Below are 16,874 nucleotides of genomic sequence, written 5' to 3'. Positions count from 1 at the left end.
AAAACAAGTGCAAACTTCTACATTTTATGACACCAAGATTTAAAATTCATCCAGACTTTGTCAGATAACAAAATAATTTAAGAAATAAAGAAAACTATAAATTATTTACTTACATTCCTTTAGAATTAATAATAATAATATTTTGTCTTTACACATCCTTCAAAGAAAATCAGTTCTCTGCCTTCTTCTAGCCCTTCCCAGCATATCCTACTCTATACTAGGAATAATGTTTAAAGAAACTGGCATCATATAGGAATATTAATCATTACAAATATATCACATCAAAACCAACTCTCACAAGGGGCAGAATGCACTTGTTGAGATGACTCACAAGAATGTTTGTTCAGTATAGAAAGATACTTAGCCAAACAATCATTATATTTGTAAAAAAAAATATACATATATATATTTCATTGAGCATGGAATCAAAGCAAACAAAATCAGGCAGAAGTTTTTTAACATGTTAAGTTAGGATTTCTACAATAGAAATTATACTGGCCAAAAGACCAGCTAAATCAGGTTGATTAATAAAAACACCAAAGTAATAAATGCCAACTGTCATAAAAAAATTATTCTTCAATTATCCTTAAAAATTTAACATGTAACTCTCCACAACTTCACAATAACTGAGAAAAGTTAGAACAGCTTAATACTTATAAAAATAAGTATCCAAATAAAAGATTAGCATTTACTGTCTTAAGCTATGGACAAAAGGTAAAATGTACTAATTTCATTATACATGTTTCAAGAAAGATTCTGACTGAATTTTTTTCCTATATAGACACTTTAAAAAAATTTAAAAATGAATCACAGGGCTGACGATATAGCTCAGTTGGTAGAGTGCTGGCTTCACAAGCACAAGGCCCTGGGTTCAATCCCCAGCACCGGGGGAGAAAAAAAAAAAAAAAAATCACATTTTTTATGTGACTTCAATTTCTAGGTCTCATAAAGTATTCTATTATTACTAGTGGAAAAAACTGAAAAAAAATTCTGCATAAAAAGTAGTTACTGGTGGTTGAAAGTGGCATCACAAACTAAGTCAAAGTCATAATGTCTTCTAAACTTTTAAAATAAAACTTCAAAAGTACATGTCTTTACCAGAATAAGTGGGGAAGGGAAGCAGATGAAATAGAAGTCACAAAGTCAGAACTGACCTTATGACCTTTATCACCAAGTATTTAGAAGGTGCTCCAACTGAAAATGTAAAGGTTGTATCCAACAGTTATAATAATAACCAATTAAAAAAAGATTTAGGGGCTGGGGTTGTCGCTCGGCAGTAAAGCACTTGCCTAGTACACATGAGGAACTGGGTTCACACACGTGAGACACTGGATTGGATCCCCAGCACTACATTAAAAAACTAAATAAACAAAATAAAGGTATTGTGTCCATCTACAACTAAAATATAAAGTAAAATAAAATAAAATAAAAAATAAAACTGGATTTAGCACTCAGTGAAGTATAACTGACAATGGACTTTCCAGTTATTCTGACAGGTCATAATGTACCATTAATAGCAAATGAACACATTTTAAAAAGAGCAATCTCAAAAAATATATTTACAATGACATCAAAAAATAGTTAGGATTAACACAAATACATAAGATCTCCACATAGAAAATTCAGAAATTTAAAAATAGCAATAAAGAGAAGCTAAAGTGAACTAGCATACTTATTACTGTAAAACCATCCAATTTCACCCACTCAAGATTTAATTCCAATCCAATATTAACCAGATATTATGATGTATTATAAATCTACAGAAATTAAGATAATGGTTGATGTATGGATAGAAACACATACAAAGAGAATAGAAAGCCCAGAAATCAACTTACAGAAGATCACATGATTCTGAAAGGTGACACAGCAGAATGGTCACTTCAAACAGTGCTTAACAGGGTTCCCAAATGAGGAAAAAATTAAAAACAAACTTCTGTGTAAGACAGTAGCAGAAGCATTACAGTTCTAAATGTGAAGGCCGAACAATAATGCTTTTAAGATATAACATAGTTTCATGATCTAACATTGAGAGATTTCTTGACCAAGATAAAAACATCAACCATAAAGGAAAGAACTGAGAATTCATTTCAATTCCCCCCAAAACAAACAAACAAACAACAACAAAAAAAACCCACACCAAAACTCCTGTTAAAGACAAAGTAGTGACTGATAAACTACTTCAAACTTACTCCGGACACTCCTGGAATTGAAAATGTTTACATTTTTTTAAATGCCATAAAATATCATACCAACAAAAAGGAGCAACATAGACCCTATATGGCCCATAAAGTCTAATATAGTCCTATAAAAGCCTGCCAACTTTCTTTACTAATATCAAACAAAACTGACTTCAATCAAATAAGGTTGTAAATGACCAATATATATGTACATATACGCATATGTATGTATATATACACAAAATATATGATGTCCAATACAGCAAGAAAACATCACAACGATAAACATTTACACACATAACAGACAACAAAAATACCATACTGTTAGGTAAGAGTTCAGAGACACCAAAATGGCGCAGACAAAATATAAGAAAGAAGTCGCTGAAGGTCGAAGGAGGAAATGGAGTCCTGTCCCATTATAAAAGGGGTTATAATAAATCCCACTTACCAAGACAACTCGTGCATCAGGTTGCAATTTGAAAATAACCAATGGGGGCGAAGTGGGCAGTATTCTAACTAGGTTTTCTAAAGTAACCTAGGGGTTAAAACTGGAAAATATTCTAATCAGGTATTACAAGGTAACCCAATGGGAACAAATAGGGAAGATCTTCTTCAATCAGGGAGGTAAAGGGGAGAGATTGCTCCACAGTTCAGCATTAAAGGCCCCTCATTTCCAGATCTTGGGTCCTTGAGTATCTCTTTGCTAGGCCAATCCACTCTAATGGAGTGCTATCTTCACCTTCAATAAATCGGTATTTTCCCTGTTACTTCTGAGTGTCTTGCTCAATTCTATGTTCGGGACACCAAAGACCTGGACTTCAACAGGACATCTCAATGGTAACAGTATTTCACAGCATAATCATTGCTACCACATTGACATATATTCACAAATGTTTGATGCACCTAATCTTGTACTAACTGCTGTTCAGTAATAAATGATTTTTAGGTAATACAGGCACAATTCTCTGCCCACCCCCCCCCCCCAACAAAGGACTTTCCATAATGGTCACATCCCACTTTTTTTTTTTTTTTTTTTTTCACTAAAGGGAGACCCTGCAATGATAAGGTAGTGAAATATGGCATATGAAGGAAAACAATGACAGAACTGAAGAAAGAAACAGTAATAGTTAGATGTCTTAAAGTCCCACTCACACTAATGGACAGGACAACCAGATAGAATGAAGTAAGGAAATAAGAATATTTGAACAATACAATGAATCAACTGGTTCTAACAGACATATGAAGAATACTTTACTCAACAAAAGAATATGCATTCTTCTCAAGTGCACCTGGGACAATCTCCAGGATACATCAAATATAATAAACAACAAATTAAATCTCAATAATTTTTCACCAGGTGTGGTGGTACATAGAGTAATCCCAGAGACTCAAAAGGCTTGAGACAGGATTGCTGGGAGGCCCCCCTCAGCAATTTAGCCACTCTGGGACTGGGGATGTAACTCAAGAGGTAAAGTGGTCCTAGGCTCAATTCTTAGACCAAAACAAAAACAAAACAACAACAAAAATAAATAAATAAAAAGAAAAAAAAAAGAAAAAGAAAAGAAAGTTCAATAGTTTTATTTTTATTTATTTATTGGTACTGGGGACTGAATTTAGGGGCACTCAACCAGTGAGCCACTTCCCTAGCACTATTTTGTATTTTTATTTAGAAACAGGGTCTCACTGAGTTGCTTAGCACCTAGCCATTGCTGAGGCTGGCTTTGAACTCAAGATCCTCCTGCCTCCCTCCCAAGCTGCTGGGATCACAGGCCACAGTCATGTGTCACTGCACCGACTCAGTCGCCTTTAAACGATACCCAAATAGTTTCTTTAATCATAATAAGACAAAGTTAGAAATCAATAACATAGAAAATAAGAAATCCATAAGTTTGTGGAAATTAAATAACTCACTCAAATAACCAACAGATCAAAAAGAACTCTTAAATGAAGTTAAGGAACATATGAAAACAGAAACATACCAAGACTTCTGAGATGCAACAAAAATAGTATTGAAGTGGAAATTTACAGCTGTAAATGCTTACATTAAAAAACAGAGGGCTGGAGATATAGCTCAGCTGGTAGAGTGCTTGCCTCTCATGCACGAGGCCCTGGGTTCAATCCCCAGCACCATAAAAAGAAAAGAAAAACAACAACAAAAAATAAAGAAAAAAAGAGCTGGGGCTGGGGATATACCTCAGTTGGTAGAATGCTTGCCTAACACGCACAAAGCAGGGTTTAATTCCCCAGCACCACACACACACACAAAAAAGAGCTTAATATTGACAGACACCTGTAATCCCAGCAGCTTGGGAGGCTGAGGCAGGAGGATCAGGAGTTCAAAGCCAGCCTCAGCAATTTAGCAAGGCCCTGTCTCTAAATAAAATACAAAAAGGTCTGTGGGTGTAGCTCAATAATTAAACATCCCATACCAAAAAACAAAAAATAAAACAAAAACAAAACAGAGCTTAAATTAACCTAACTTCACAATTTAACTTAACCCAAAGGTAGCAGAGGGAGGGGAAATAAAAGATCAGAGAATAAAGAGAATAGAAAAATTAAAAAGTTCTTCAAAAAGGACTAACAAAAGACAAACCTTTATCTAGACTAAGAAAAAAAAAAAAAAAAAAGCACAGAAGACTCCAGTTACAAAAATGAGAAATGAAAGGAGACATTTCTACCAATTCTACACACACAAAAAAAATTATAAGGTCTATTAACACTTGCACATCAACTAGATAACACAAATGAAATGGACACATTCTTAGAAATGGGAAACCTACCAAGACAGAGTCACCGAGCAATAAAAATACACTGAATTAGTAAGGGAACTGAATCAGTAATCAAAATTTCAGTTGATAGTTCAGAGTAACAATGTTTTTTTGTCTGATTTTCTCTTCCTATGAATGCATGCAAAAGAGCTTACTGGGAACTATCTTATATAATACCCAAATTTATTCAATAATCAGCACATGATTATCACACAAGAATTACTTGGTATTTGGCTGGAAGCCATCCATGCCTCCTTAAACCCCACGAAGTTTGGAGTCATCACGCAGCAATATCTGGCTTGAGGAACTCACAGTCAGATACTGACTGTTCGAGAATGCCTGAGTCACATGGTATCCTGAGTTAGCTCACTGCTCAGGTTTGAGTACCCAGAGATGGGGGTGACTTGCTAGAGCCAAATGGCCTGCTTACCTCCACACTACCCCATCCTGTTTTTCTCTAAACAGCTCCTACCGGTTCCCTTTGATCTGCACCACTATAAATAAAGCACGGGCTCACTCCTTTGTTACAGCCAGACTCCTCTGGAAGGCTCAATTGTCATGTGCCTGCCTCAAAAATATTCTTGCCTTTTTTGTCTTTATTTCTGATACATAAATTTCTTAGCTCTTATTTCCCAGCCAGCCCATCCCTCCTACAGCAATCCTTTACCTTCTCCATGTGGGAGGTGTCCAAGAGTATTTATTGACATTTGGCAGATTTTTTTTTAACTTTTAAAAAATTTGTTCTAATTGATTATACATGACAATAAAATGCATTTTGATACACTGTACACAAATAGAGCATAACTTCTCATTCCTCTGGCTGTACATGGTGCTAGAGTCACACCAGTAGTGTAATCAATCATACATGTATATAGAGTAATAATGTCGACAGATTATTTTTAGTTGAAAGACCACTAGATGTCACCAGTGCAAAACTTAAAACATTCACAACTGCTTATATCTGCCTAAACCTGATTACAATGACTGCCGTTTTCACTTCTAAAATAACACTATCTTGACTAAAACAACAAAATAAATTAATAAATTTGTTCTGAAAGATTTTTCTTACTCTGAAATATGTAATTGGCCAGGCACAGGGATGCATGCCTGTAATCCTAGTGACTCAGGAGGCTGAGGCAAGAGGCTCAGAAGTTCAAGGCTAGCCTTCAAACCTTAGCAAGGCCCTGTCTCAAAATACAAAATATAAAAGGGTCTTGGGATGTAGCTCAATGGTAAAGTGCCCCTGGGTTTGATCCCTAGGCCAAAAAAAGAAAAAGGGTTAATACTGGATATAAATGACTTTAGTTTTATTTAATGATTTTTAAAACTTCAGCAGTTATTGAAGAATTCAGAAATGGCAACACCATTAAGGAGCAACTTTAATTTCCAAGGATTTAAAAAAGAAACTTTCAGCCAGACATGGAGACTCAGGAGACTGAAGCAAGAAGATGGAAAATTTGAGGACAGTCCCAGCAATTTAGGAGACCCTCAGCAAATGAGCAAAATCCTGTCTCAAAATAAAAAATAAAGAGAGGACTGGGGGTATAGCTCAGTGGTATGGAGTCCCAGGATTTAATTCCCAGTAATCCTCCCAAAAAAGAAAATTTCAAAATAATTTAGGTCTTGAAGCAACTTAAAGATAAATTCAGCTTGTAGCAATTAGTAATAAATAAATAACATATTATTTATATAATTTATAAATAAAATTTCTAATTTATTGATGTAAAGAAGTCCAAGGAAAAGAGTAACACAAATACTGAATATCCAAAAACAAATTTAACATCTTATTTTTTTCTTTTCTATTTATAACACAGTCTAAAATAGGTATTAAATTATCAAAATACTACCACCATTGTCTAACCATCTTTTAAAATCTGAATATCATTTTACATGGCAATAGTTGGTTTAAAGCACTACAGATTTTCAATTTTTAACTGGCAACTCTATTCCATAAATTATCATTAATCTGACATTTGAAGGCATTAAGCCACAGGTAAGCCTATTTTTCCATTAATGTATAAGACGTATACCCCTTCCAAGGTATGAACAATTTTTTTTTTTTTTTTTTTTTTTTTTTGTTACCAGGGATTGAACCCAGGGGCACTTAACCACTGAGTCACATCCCCAGTCCTTTTATATATTTTATTTAAAGACAGGCTCTCCCAACGTTACTGAGGGTCTGGTTAAGTTGGTGGGGCTGGCTTTGAACTTGTGATCCTCCTGCCTCAGTCTCCCCAGCTGCTGGGATTATAGGTATGTGACATTGCACCCCGATTGAACAAGCCATTTTAAATAGTATTCTCTAAAAACACATTTCCTAACATCTTGACCATCTTTTAAATGTTATAAATATCATATACAGAAGTTCAAAAAATTCTGAAACATACAAAAGGCAGCAACCTGGTCTTAGCACCAATTTGGAATCTGAAGAATAATAACTGAATTACACACACCCTGAGCAGCACAGAGCCATTTCCCCATCAGAATTTTATTCTTACAACATTCTATCAATCTCTTGATAACTATTCTACACAGATATTTACAATTCACTTCCCTCTACATCCAACCATGCTATTTTGCTAAGAATAAAAAGGTTGCATTACTTGTAACTTATTATTTATGCACCTTTGAAAAGAGAATGAAATTTGTTTAACAGTATGAAAGATTAGAATTTAAAAAAAATACTTTCATCATTTATCATTTGCTTTGTTTTTAACTATGACAAAATTGGGTGAAGTCAGTGACAAGAGAGTGTTGATTAAACCAAAGATTATTATCATAAAGTAACAATCATTTTTACACACTTTATGATCAGAGGGGAAAAAATATCCTCACTGGAGGGCAGACTTGTTAAGACTGCTATGCTTCCTAAAACATTCATAGTTAAGATTACAAATAAGTTGTTTTCTATCAAGCTTTCAAAAAATAACAGCTTTCATTCATTTATCACTGTCTTAAAATTTGAAGTCCATTTAATAATCAGTAACTAAGGCAATTATACTGATTAGATATGCTATTTAAATTACTATAAATCTTGATACTATTAGTATGAGAAAATTAAAAGTATAAATAGTATGATTTTTCACTACTGCAGGACACAATCCTTCACTGAAGCCCATGAGGCCAGATGTATTTTACAAAGTTGCTAGAGCTTATATACCACATATAGTATTACATAACACCTCATTTAATGCCAACTGAGGCATAACACACATTCTTATTTCTCCAAAAAAAGTATCTGAGTTTTTAATTTTAATAAATAAAAGAATATAGCCAGGCATGGTGGCACACACCTGTAATCCCAGCAGCTCGGGAGGCTGAGGCAAGAGGACAGAGTTGAAAGCCAGTCTCAGCAACTTAGTGTGGCCCTAAACAACTCCGTGAGACCCTGTCTCTAAATAAAATATATAAAAGGGCTGGGGATGAGGCTAAGTAGTTAAGCACATTTGGATTTAATCCCTGTTAAAAAAAAAAAAAGGCAGCATTGTGTCACTTCAATAAAATTTCTCCACCAAACCCTTAACAAAATCTTTTATTTTTCAGAATGCTTTGGATTTCAAAATTGTAAATAAAGAGGAGGGAAAGTTATAATCATATGTCAAACACAAGTATTTACACTTCACAATGATGCTATGAGTTGGTATTGTTCTCCCTTCTTTACAGAAAAGTCAAATGAAGTACAAAGATAAGTAACATGCCCAATATCCCAAGACAAGCAGTGGAGGCACTGATCTGAATCCAGGCAATCTTACTCCACAGTGCACTCTACTATTTACCAAACTATAAAGCTGCTCTATGGAATTGGGAGAGAAAATCAGCTAGAAAAGTTAAGGGCAGATGTATTAGGAATGGTAACCTCACAATGTTAAACAGTTTCCCTCACACCAAAAGCTGACATCAGTAACTTCACCTATGATGTAGAATTCTTAATTTAGGCTCTAGGCAACCTGACAAAACTATATGAATAGCAAGCAAGGTGAAAAATATCTGTCAGCCTGATTTCACACCAAGAAATCTGGAATATTAAACCAAATCAACAGTTCCTATATTGTCATTAGTTAAGTTTGTCAAATGCTATCAGAATATAAGTTCCATGCAAGTATGAATTTTTTGTTGTTTGTTCAACTGATATATTTCTAGTATCCAAAACGATGCCTGGCATATATTATTTAAAAAAAAAAAAAAAAAAAAGAATACATTTCAGTTACTGAATAAATAATGTCATAAGTACACAGTTCTCTGTTTCCTCAAATATAAATTATGGGAATGGCCATATGTGTACAATATCATATAGAAACTTAAACCTACAAGTACTGATTTAATCTCTGATAAACAGCATCATTTTAAGGCAAAGATTTTGCTAATTCAGTACATTGATAAAAGAAAAAGTGTTTTAAAAACAACATAAATAAGACAATGAATCTTAAATTTAGGTTATTTATACCTAATATTTATTACACTACTACTAAATTCAATCACTGTATAGCTTAAAAACTAAATTTTAAAGTTTCCAAGGTAAAAAAAAAAAAAACCTAAACATAATCTCTATATTCAACCGTAAGTCAATGAAGAAAACAATAAATGTTCTTTGGAAAATTCAACAGCTCATACAGATAACTTATCTAATTAAACTTCCATAAAATAAGGTGTATCTATATCTGCCACCATAACCACAGTACTACAATATACCCTGGGCTTTAATTCTCTGGAATTCCATGACATCTTCCCACAAGAATGGCTTATAAAAAAGGTTTAAATTTACTTTTTTCTGAAAATTCTTGATGAGGGTTAAAACTTAGTTGTTAATATGTTACTTAATTCTCTTTTTTTGAGATGATATTTAAATACCCCAGAAAAATTATTCACGTTATTATTGGCATATAAAACCACTTAGAAGTGTGACATTTATACAGTACATTACTCCCACCATTTTGACATCAAGAACTCTAATAGTTTAATTTGTTGTATCCCTTTAGAAGTAAAGGACACTTACTGATTTGAATAGATGAGAGCTAGGCACATACAAATTCCTAGGGTACATGTTTTTTGCTATTCAACTATCTTCAACACTTCAAAATCTAAATAATTCAGGAAAACAGTTATTTATTATTTTTAATTAATCAAAATGTTTGATCTTTAGTGCTGGCTGAGCACAGTTTCATACACACTTCTTATATGGGAAAATATACCATATTAAGGAGAAACTTTCTTTCATATCCTCACATAAACATGTATGAGGATGATCCATTTTTTGACTTATGATCGATCGTTCATTATCCCATCATAGGACACAATAAAATTATGAAATTTCACAATTATCCCACAAACCATCAGCTCAAATGTCTCCTACAGAAGACACTAATATCCCTTGCTTGCATTTATATCCTTGGTCATTCTTTCTCTGTAAAAAATTCTACCTATTCTTCAAGACCTAGCTCAAAGGCTTATTTCATTAAGCCTCACCAGGAAACGCACTTCCCTTCCCCAGCTCTCTCCTTACTCTCAGTCCTAAACATTCTCTCTCTCAGGAATTCTCAGCTGTAACCACCATATGGGAAACTTAAAGAAGGAATGAATATTTCTATGAGAAGAGTAAAGGAATAAAAGTTCCCTCTTTTTTATCTTCCTTTTTTAAAACATGCTCCAGGATTCACTGGACAGATATATCTGAGGGAGCTGTATGCTTCTAAAATGCTAACAGTAACCATGGCAGGTACAAGGGAAGAAGATAACTGGCCATTTCTAGACTGGAAAGAAAATTCAGTGAGACATACTTTTGCTGCTATTATCTAGCCCACTCACCAGGATAAGAAAAATAGAAAATGAAGCATAACTGGCTGAACATCTTTAAGAACAAAACTATTTCTCAGGAAAAATAAACACTGAGGTAGTATTTAGACAATAAGTAGATACACTTGCAAATAAGACAAGTACTTAACCTACAAAGTAAATCTTTTACCTGATCATTACCATTTCTTTTACTTTCCATGCTATGCAGGTTTCTTGAAACTTCACTGTATCTCATACGATGGTACCCTACAATTTTGCAAATGAACTTTTTCATTCTGCATATTGCAGGTGTCAACTAACTTTCATTGAAAAAAATTAATGTTTCCCTAAGTCTAAGAAATAAACAAAAACTTATGATTCATTGTGCATCATGCTTAAACTTTAACATAAAATATCTCCATTCCTAGACTGAATGAAATAATTATTTTTTTCCAGCAATGAGCTATGCTTATTAACTTTAATTTATTAATACAGATGAAATTCTCAAATCAAGGGGAGGGAGAAAAAAAAAAAAGAAGAAAAAAATCAGCGCTGAATTCCCACCCCCTTATTTTTCTTATTGGTGCTGGTGCTGGGGACTGAATCCAGAACTGCAAGCTTGCTAGGCAAGCACCTACTGATGGGTCACACCTTCAGCCCCCATATCCCCTTCACCCCAATTTTAATTCTAATTTTTCAAGTACACAAAGCAAAAAGTTCATTTTTTTATATATTGGCATTTCCACTTATTTCAATGTACAGAATAGTTAAAAAGAATACAGACTCCAGTTTATCAACAAGCCTTCTTTCTTCCAGTTCAACACCTGCATCACATCATCTTCTATAGTACAATAGGGTACACAATCCTTCAAACACATATACTAGAACAGAGTAAGGTTTTAGACTCAGAGGTATGAAAACAATTAAAACCCCAAAGGAAGAGGAAGAGTGATAGAGACGAATGGCAGCAGGAAAGAAAAAATAAATGCAAGGTGAGGCTAGTCACTGGAACCAGACCAAGAATCTTGAAGGTTATATTAGGAATTTGGGGGTACTGTGGAAGATTAAGTAAAACAGTGAAATAATCAAGATTTGCATTCCAAATATTATTCTAGCTACTTACAGTGATCCCCCCACAAAATTTTCTACCCAAATATAATTTTTTCCCACTTCTTATAGTGCTTTCTTCAAAATTCTTTGTATATTAAACCATGTTTTAAATGTTCCCACTGGTTTGTGAGCCCTGAACAGAAGCTATACCTTTCAGAATTCCAAATTCAATAAATGCTTGTAATACTGAACAAGATTAAGCAGATTTGTCATTTTTTAAAAACTATGTCCAAAATGCTGTGATAAAAGCAGCAGTTTGGATCTGCGGGTGCAGTGGCACACACCTATAATCCCAGTGACTCAGAAGGCTACGGCAGGAAGAGTGCAATTTGGACATCAGTGTTGTCAAGACCCTGTGTCTGGCTGGGGATGTCGCTCAGTGGTTATTCTCCAGAACAAAAAGAGAAAAGAAAGAAAATATGACAAGATTCCCTAAAACTGACACAAGGATTCCACCTATGGCCAATACTGGAAAAGGAAGGAACTAGGATATATAAAGAAAGGTAATTGTGACTTAGATTATTGCTTACTGAAAGAAGATACAATAAAATCATTCATTAGCTGTTTCAGGGCGAGGTTAGCAGTATTCCTGGGTTCTACAGTCAACTTGGTTTTAACCAGATATAATAATACTAGATTAAGTCTGAAGTCTCAGTAGTAAAGGGTGATGCAGAATAGGGCAAGATTAAGAGAAACCCTTTCTCTCCCCATTAGATTTTAGAAGATACCTGAATAGAACAACATGTGTTCAATTGCTTATTGCCTAGAATTCCCTGCACACACTAGAAATGCATATTTGGTTGAAACTATATAGGCAATAGTGTTCATTCTTGCCGTCATTTCTTTCTTTTCTCTTTTCTTTTTTTTTTTTTTTTTTTTTTTTTTTGGCGGTGCTGGGGATTAAACCCAGGGCCTTGTGCTTGCAAGGCACCGACTGAGCTATATCCCCAGCCCTGGTGTTCATTCTTTAAACAATTCTGTACTGAGTGTCTCCCATGGCCAACACTACAAGTATATAATTATACAGGAGGTCTACTGAATAGAGATAGTAAATAAATATGCCATGTGTTATAGTTTAGGTCTGGTATGTCCCCCAAAGGTTCATGTGTTGAAGGCTTGGTCCCAGCTAGTAGTGCTACTAGAAGGTGGTGGCAACTTTAGGAGGTGGGTCCTAGTTGGAAGAGAGATGTCACTGGGGGTTGCCCTTCAAGGGTGCATCTTGTCCTCAACCCCTTCCTCTCTTTCTCTGCTTCCTGGTGGACTTGAGGTGAGCAGCCTCCTCCATCACATGCTCCCACTGCCATGGTGTCCTTCCTTTCCTCAGGCCCAAAGCAATAGAGCCAGCAGACCATGGACTACAACCTCTGAAACAATGTGCCAACTGCCGCCCCCAATTTTTATGGTACTGGTGATTGAACCTGGGGGCACTTTACCACTGAGCTACAACCCAATCTTTTTGGTTTCTGATTGTGAGACAGGGTCTTGCTAAGTTGCTGAGGGTCTCACTAAGTTGATAAGGTTGACCTCAAACTTGCAATCCTCCTGCCCCAGCCTCCCGAGTTGCTGGGATTACAGATATGCACTACCACTTTTGGCTGTCCTGCTAAATCATTCTTCCTTTTAGGTTGATTTTCTCAAGTATTTTTTCAAGTGATAAAAAGCTGCCTATCATATTATGTACTTTAATAAACAGCATAATAAAGGAAGTTTATCACATATAAATACCTACAAGCTCAAAGATGGTTTCCCAGAGAAAATGAAAACTAAGCTTTGACCTGAAGAGAATGTAAGTCAGATCAAATGGGAGAGGAAGAATTTCATGTAGAGGAAACAGCACGTGTGAAGATCTGGAGAACAACTTAAAGAAAGAATGGTTTAGAACTTTTTTTTTTTTTTTTTTTTTTTTTTTTTTTTAGTGTTGAGGGTAAGGAAAGGGAGAGGAGAGAAAGAGAAGGAAAATAAAACTGGAAGATTAACATAAGCATGTTAAAAAAGCATACTGATACAAAAGAGCAATAAAACTCTCTGAATATATCAGTCAACATAATGTAACATATGAACACTAAAAACCTTATGGAGAACCCTTTTGAACATTCTAACACAACACTAGAGACAATACTATAGGGAAAACTCAACAAAAAAATTCCAAATACTACAATTTAAAAATGACAAAGGAAGTCTATCTAGCATGATGATGCATGCCTGTAACTCCAGCTACTCAGGAGAATGAGACAGTAGAAAGATCAAGGTCACCTTGGGCAACTGAGAGAGAACTTTTTTTTTTTTTTAAAGGGGGGAGGGAGCTGGGAATGCAGTTCAGTGGTAGGGCACCCCAGGTTAATAACCAAGTACCAAAATATAAAAACAAAAGGAAAAAGAAAGGGATTTCTTCAAAGATGATATGCAAATTGTCAACACGCATAATAAAAAAGGATGCTCAGTCAGGTGCAGTGTCACACTCCTGTAATCCCAGCAGCCTGAGAAGCTAAGGCAGGAGGATCTTGAGTTCAAAGCCAGCTTCAACAACTTAGCAAGGCCCTAAGAAACTCCATGAGACCCTGTCTCTAAATAAAATATTAAAAAAGGACTGGGTGGTGGGGGTGGCACCAGTACCTTAAAAAAAAACACACACACACACATGTTGGCTGAGGCAAAGTGAGACTAAGGTAGCACTTAAGCCCAGGAGGTCAAGGCTGGCCTGGGCAACACTGTGAGGTCCTGTTCCAAAACACAAAACAAACAAAACCAAAAACAAACAAACAAAAAAAAAGTGAATAAACTACAGGTTATGTACCTCACCCAAAATAAGCATTTTAAAACTTGATTTGGTAGATTATGGCTGTTTCATTACAAACATCTACAGTCCACTAAATAGTAACCTGCAAAAATTCAAACTCATATAACAAATCATGAAGTTATTTTTCAAGTTATAAGATTCACTATAATTTTTCAAAAGAATTAAATATGAGGCTGGGGAGTAGTTCAGTGTGTGCTTAGTGAGCACAAGGCCATGGATTCAATTCACAGTACACATACAAAAAAGAAATATAATGCAAGTCATGAGGTAGTATGAATCTTTAAAGACTAAAACATCCTTTTTAAAAAGTGCTTTATTCCACAGAAACTTTCTATTATTATAATTTAAAGCAATATTTTTCTACATAGGGATCTTTGTTTTACTCCTTTGTTGTCTACACACACAGAGAGACATAAAATATGACTACCATATTCTTTAAAATTTTCATATACTTTAAGTGGGTAACTTCAGGTAGTCTAACATCAACTTCTTTAAACTAATTTAGAATTCTGAAGACAGAGATTCTCAAACTTGAAAAATACACAGACCCCTAGAGAAACAGAAATCTTCTTGCAATTTTATATAATATCCACATAAATTTCTTTTAATCATAGGTTTACACTTACAAGCATGAGTGGTTTTTCTGAATTTAAATATGTCCTTGCCACACACAAATGGTTCCAACTGCCTCACTACAAGATTTCTTTAAGTATAGAATGCCAGGACTATTGAGTGCCTCGTGACAAGGAATTAAATTTGTTTCACTTTATTACCAAACAATAATTCCATATGTTAGAAAATAATTTGGGTTTAACTCAAAAAGTATCTTATTAAGACTACCTCTATTCTATTCCTTAATATTAGCCCCCCAAAATTGAAATAATATTAATTGGCAGGCACCACAAACATAAATACAAATGTAAATTCTGATCCCAGAATCAAGGGACAATTATGATACAGATAATCTAGGACATGTTTAAAACAATTCATCACTGAAACTATATTTTTTAAAAATTCTAGAATACTTTCAAACTTCATTTGAAAATCTTACTCATTGCATGACCCTAGCAGAAAATAATAGTGAAGAGTTTCCATTACCTGATAACTCATAGTCATTAGGAAGACATTTCCAAAGTTAACTGTGGAATCATCTTCCAGGAAGGTTAAAAATAAATCAGAATCATCTGTCCAAAATGATATAGCTCCAGAAGTTGACTATCATCGTTGTTGTCACTTAAGCTTCTGCATATTGTTTAACACTTCTCATGAGCAAGAAGATGACTGTAAAGGCTATTTAAAAAACACTCTTGCTCAGTTTCTTCTTAGAAATTACAGGAGATTAATTCAGTGAAGGAAAAAGGTAGTGATAAAAGGACACTAACCTGGGTGTTTGGAGATCTATATTCTAATCTTTTCTCATCATTAACTAGCTTTATGACCCTTTATCTCTCATTCTGAGTTTCCTTTTTTATCAAACAAGAGGGCCAGATTAGATGTCTTTTTTAAGATCAGCTACTATGAATTTCAATTTCTATACTTATGATTTTAGGAATCCACAATGACATTTCCATTACTAAAATGGTTAATTCATCATTTACACACATTAAAACCAAAACAGCTGTTTTTCAAAAATGTGTTAGGAAGAACTGTCTTCAGTAAAAATGTACAGAACTCTAGAGAATTATATTTTTCAGCTTTCCCATGAAACTAATTTGTTAAAAAAAGAAAATTCTAGTCAGGTGTGGTAGTGCACAGCTGTAATCCTATTAACTCTGGAGGCTGAGGCAGGAAAACCACAAGTTCAAAGCCAGTCAGTTTCTCAAGATCCTGTCTCAAAATTTAAAATAAATTAAAAGGACTGGGAATGTAGCTCAGTGATAAAGCACCCCCTGGGTTGAACCCCTAATATCAGAAAGAAAAAGAAAAAAAAAAAAAAAAAGAGTGAGAGAGAAAAATTATAATTTTAAAAAAGAAGTAAATCCCAATTAGAAGAAATCACATGAGGATTCATGTAGCTGACACCATTGATATGCTACCCATAGACCCCTTCTGGAATGAAGGGTTCATTGTCCAGCTGCTGGGAATGCTACTGGAAAACAGCCCTCAGCTGTCAGTTCTCTTCAGGAACTGTCTCGGTTAAACCCAACTGTGTTCCCAAGTGGCCCTCGTCCAATAACAGATCAAAACGGGAGCATAAATGTTCAGCCCCTTCCCCCACCTTAGGACAACTCTAAGGGCTATTTCAGTTGCAGT

At 34.8% G+C, this 16,874-nt stretch overlaps 1 protein-coding gene across 3 annotated transcripts in view; it reads right to left on the bottom strand.

Annotated features, from left to right (window-relative positions):
- STRN3 (striatin 3) overlaps positions 1 to 16,874 on the bottom strand; it is a 93,907-nt gene that overhangs the window by 55,615 nt on the left and 21,418 nt on the right. The window lies entirely within an intron of this gene.

Source organism: Sciurus vulgaris, assembly GCF_902686455.1.
Source record: "Sciurus vulgaris genome assembly, chromosome: 2".
Classification (NCBI taxonomy): domain Eukaryota; kingdom Metazoa; phylum Chordata; class Mammalia; order Rodentia; family Sciuridae; genus Sciurus; species Sciurus vulgaris.
This window is presented reverse-complemented; position numbering and strand designations above follow the sequence as displayed.